Here is a 5,429-nt window from a genome sequence, read left to right on the forward strand (position 1 = left end):
TGGTTTAATACGGACATGCTTCTCTGCAATCGTTGCACTCATTCGATGATTGCCCATTCTAACGCTGACAAGAACAAGGTGATGTTTGAGGAAAAAATAGGTGGATGGTGACCATGAGTTTAGATAGTGAGCAACACAGACAAAATCAATGAAAAAATAGCATGCTACAAGATTTAGTGCCGCCCTTCTCCAAATGCTATACAAGTTATAGCGTGCTATATTTGAAAATAGCGTTTGCATAAAAATGTCAATTATGTCACAAAAATTAAGGCTTCCATAATTTGCAAGGAAAGGGAACACTCCTAACTAGACAAAGAAGCATACGAGAGTTAGGCTCAGGGCATGTACACTACTACTTTGCAAGGCAAGGGAATACTGCTAATTAAGCAGAGAAACATCAATTGCTGACTTGCCAGCACCGGCGGTGTGGTTTACACATGCGCTGTCTTGTTAGAGTTGGAGGCGATGAAGAGAGAAGCTGTTGTCGCCTGCCGCTCATGAACCACCATCGGCACTTCGCTCAGGAGTCACGAATGCCGCCGCTGCCCTTGGTCAAGAGATCGCGGGAAATTGGTGACGAGTGGGCTAGGTTAGGCTGTATGTGTTGAGAGGGGGGGGGGGGGGGGGGGGCGGGGGGGAGAGAGGGAGAGAGTTGGGCCCATGCGATGCGGCGTTACCTGATGGGTTGTTGTGTTGTACATGCTAAAACGCTACAACGCTATTTCGTTTAGCATTGAAATAGCATGCTATAGTGCATATAGCGCCGTAGCGCGCAAAATAGCTAAAACATAACGTGGCCCTTCCAGATACGCTATAGCGATGCTATAACGTCGAAATAGCATGCTAGACATGTGACAAAAACATAAGCAATAACACCACCTCCACTCAACCAAAACTTAATATGGACATCATCCATCTTGCATAATGCGTATTCCATGTTTTCATAAACGTATTAAAAATGCAGCGCTAAGGTTATGGCAGTGTGCTTGTAGATCACAGCAGGTCGAGAAGGATGGATCGTCATAGTGGGAGGCATGGATGGTCACCTTGGGATTGTTCGGGATGAGCAGGTGGAAAGGTTGCTGCGCTGCTGGAGCCCCTGTGCAGCTCACCGAAGAGGCCGCCTGGGAGGTGGGATCCCTCTCCCTCCTGCAGCTCACTCCCCTAGGACCCCTGCTGTGCAAGGAGGAAGACCGGGTGTTTTGAAGTGGTTCAGCGTGAGCAGCCAGGCGAGGAGATGACCGACCGGCGAAGGCTCAAACCCTAGAAATCGGAGCAGGGTGGAGACTTCCGTTGGCGACTCGATTGGTCGTGGGAAGCGACGCGGCCGCGATCGATTCGCCGGAGGAGACGAGGCAGACCGTGCGCCTCGCTGGGCCCGGTGGATTCAACGATAATTGGGCCGGCGCCCTCTCCCGTGTTGTTCGCAAACAATCCCCTATTCGTTCTAGGGTTTTAGCCTGCGCCGGCCGCCGACTGCTCCATCCGTGCTCGAGCCTCGAGGTACCTTTCATGTCTGCCTACTGTGTGATTGGTCGCTTATATCTCTTCCTTCTATCTTTCCGTATTCATCTACACCCTCCTATCTATATTACTTGTCACTGACTTAGTACAACAAGTAATATGGATCGGAAGGAGCGCAGTAATATTATTTCAGTTTACACCATTAATCCATAACTATTTCCTTTCAGCAAATGGCAACGCAAGCAGGTCCTCGTCTTTCTCCTAAAGCGGTAGACTTCTCTCGATCTCCATTAACAAAGCTAGTTTTTTTTAAAGGGGTGATACCCCGGCCTCTGCATCAGGAGGATGCATACGGTCACTTTGATAAATAAAATAGGTTCCACAATGTTAAGAAAGTCGTAAAAGAAAACTACGTCGAGCTCACATAGACCTCGTCAGGAAGATACAAAATAAAAAGGCCATAAAGCCACAACCGGCTGGCAGAAAATTAGGAATGGAAACTAATTGCCAATCCTATTACATGACCGCCATCCAAACTGGTTGAATATATCCCGCGCTACCATCTCCCACCGGACAGATCCAGTAACCAAACGCTCCCTGACCTCCGTCGGAGTGAGTAGGGACCACATACGGATCAACGCCGTAGCTCGGAATACAACCTGCAAAAAATGAATAGTAGTTATTCTGTCTGCAGTTCCAAATTGCCCATAACAACGCACAAACTCCTACACGAATATGTCTAGCTATACCGGACTCTATCCCATCCAGCCACGTTCCAAATAACGACCCGACCGAACTCGGAGGAGTAATGTTAAAAGCAATTTGCACGGAGCGCCACAAAACTTTTGCCAACGGGCACTCAAAGAATAGATGCTTAATGGTTTCATCCCGATCACAGAAACTACACCTAGTAGATCCTGTCCAATTGCGCTTAACCAAGTTATCCTTTGTTAAAATGACCTGTTTATGTACAAACCACATAAACACTTTGATTTTCAAAGGAACTTTAACTTTCCAAACATGTTTGGAGTTAGGAATGACACTCGAGTTAATAACATCGATGTACATCGATTTAACGGTAAAATGTCCAGACCTAGTAAGCTTCCAACACAACTGATCGGGCTGATGTTGTAGCTGAACCTCCATCAGTCTACGCACCAGATGAAGCCAAGCTTCCCATCTATTACCAACAAGCACCCTTCTAAACTGAATATTAAGGGGTGTGGCTTGCATACTCGTTGCCACAAGCGCATCACGGCGATGCACAATACGATATAGAGTTGGGTACTGTAACGCCAACGGAGTCTCACCAAGCCAGGTGTCCTCCCAGAAGCGAGTATCATTACCATCGCCAACTATAAACTTTGTTCTATTAAAGAAGGCTGTCTTAACTCTCATAAGCCCCTTCCAAAATGGCGAATCAGTTGGTCGCATTGTCACCTGTGACAATGTTTTGGATTGCAAATACTTGTTACGAAGTATCTGTGCCCAAGTCGCATCAGTCCCATCTGATAACTTATATAGCCACTTACTAAGCAGGCATATGTTCTTTACCTCAAGATTCTCAATACCCAACCCCCCTGATCCTTGGGACGACAAATAATATCCCACTTGGCGAGTCTATACTTTCTTTTTAAATCATCACTCTGCCAAAAAAATCTTGACCGATAAAAGTCCAGTCATTTCCTAACCCCAACTGGAACCTCAAAGAAAGATAGTAGGAACATCGGCAAACTTGTGAGCACCGAATTAATAAGAATCAACCGGCCTCCATAAGACAGAAGTTTGCCCTTCCAACAACTAAGTTTCTTTTCGAAACGATCTTCGATACATTTCCATTCTCTGTTCGTGAGCTTACGATGATGAATGGGTATACCTAGGTAAGTAAAAGGTAAAGCCCCTAATTCACAACCGAACAATTGCCTATAAGCCTCTTGTTCCTCCTTGGCTCGACCAAAGCAGAACAACTCGCTTTTATGAAAGTTAATCTTTAAACTGGACAATTGTTCAAATAAACACAACACGAGCTTCATGTTTCTCGCTTTTGCCAAGTCATGCTCCATGAAAATGATTGTATCATCAGCGTATTGCAAAATAGAGACACCCCCATCAACTAGGTTAGGCACCAAGCCACCTACCTGACCGGCGTCCTTTGCCCTACCTATGAGAAGGGCCAACATATCAACTACAATGTTGAACAATATAGGGGACATTGGATCTCCTTGTCTCAGGCCTTTGTGTGTCTGGAAATAGTGACCTATATCCTCATTGACTTTAATTCCAACACTGCCTTTTTGCGTAAAGGATTCTACCTGGCGTCGCCAGGCCTCATCAAAACCCTTCATGCGTAAAGCCTGTTGAAGGAAAGGCCATTTGACTTTGTCATACGCTTTTTCGAAATCCACTTTGAAAACAACCCCATCCAGCTTTTTCGTGTGGATTTCATGGAGTGTTTCATGTAGGACCACAACACCCTCAAGAATGTTCCTGTCCGGCATGAAGGCCGTTTGGGTAGGCTGCACAACGGCATGCGCGATCTGTGAGAGCCTATTGGTCCCGACCTTGGTGAAAATTTTGAAGCTAACATTAAGAAGACAGATTGGCCTGAATTGCTCAATTCTCACTGCCTCCGCTTTCTTAGGAAGAAGGGTAATCGTTCCAAAATTTAGCTGAAAAAGATGAAGCTGCCCAGCAAACAGATCATGGAACAAAGGCAACAAATCTCCTTTAATAATAAACCAGCATTTCTTATAAAACTCCGCTGGAAATCCATCTGGGCCAGGCGCTTTGTTGGTTTCCATTTGTGAGACGGCATCAAATACCTCTTTCTCGGTAAAAGGAGCCGTCAAAACATCATTCTCCACAACTGTGAGCTGAGGAACATCCTCAACCCTAGACTCATCCAGAGACACACAGTTATTGTCTGGAGGACCAAACAACTGCTTATAGAATTCAGTAATGTACAATTTTAGGTTCTCCTGTCCTACAATTGTACCCTCATCTTGCTCAAGCTGAAAGATCCTCTTCTTTCGATGCTTACCATTAGCAATCATATGAAAAAATTCAGTATTCGCATCCCCCTGGACTACTCTCCGGACCTTGGCCCGCAACGCCCACTTCAACTCTTCTTCCCTAAGAAGTTCCTTCAGCCTCAATTCCGCATCCCTCTTGGCTTGAAGCTCCGCTACTGGCAGCAGCGTGGTTTCTGCTTTTACATCTAGGGACTGAATAAGGGAAAGGAGCCTTTCCTTTTCAACCTTATAAATCCCGCTAAGATGCTTAGCCCATCCACGCAGGACACTCCGCAAGTGCCTAATCTTATTCTGCCATCGCTGGAGCGCAGTCTTGCCTCTTGAATCCTTAGCCCACTCTCTAGCCACAAGATCAAAGAAATCTTCATGCTCAAACCAAGCCATCTCAAAGGAGAATACATTCTTATTCCCCAAGTGGGAGGGCTGACCAGAGTCCACAAAAAGCGGCGTGTGGTCGGAAATACCACGGGATAAGGCCTGGACTGTTACTAGAGGGAACTTCTGTTCCCAATCGACACTAGCCAACACACGGTCCAACTTTTCATACGTCGGATTTGGCAGCGCATTCGCCCAGGTAAATTTTCTGCCCGAGAGCTCAATTTCTCTCAGGTTCAAACTCTCAATGATAGTATTAAACATGAACGACCATCTGCCGTCAAAGTTATCATTGTTCTTATCCTCCCGCCTCCTAATAATATTGAAGTCACCCCCCACCAGGTACGGCAGCTGCTCGGAGCCACACATCTGAACTAGATCAGCCAGGAAATCGGGCTTGAGCTCGGGTTGCGCAGCCCCATAAACCGCAACCAGAGCTCAGTTAAACCCATCTTCCTTCGACCGCACCCGGAACTTGACTGCAAAGTCTCCCATAACCTGCGAACCTCAAGCGTCTCGCATCTAACGCCGAGTAAGATTCCACCTGATCGCCCTCGC

This window comes from Aegilops tauschii, chromosome 7 (assembly GCF_002575655.3).
Source record: "Aegilops tauschii subsp. strangulata cultivar AL8/78 chromosome 7, Aet v6.0, whole genome shotgun sequence".
Lineage (NCBI taxonomy): Eukaryota > Viridiplantae > Streptophyta > Magnoliopsida > Poales > Poaceae > Aegilops > Aegilops tauschii.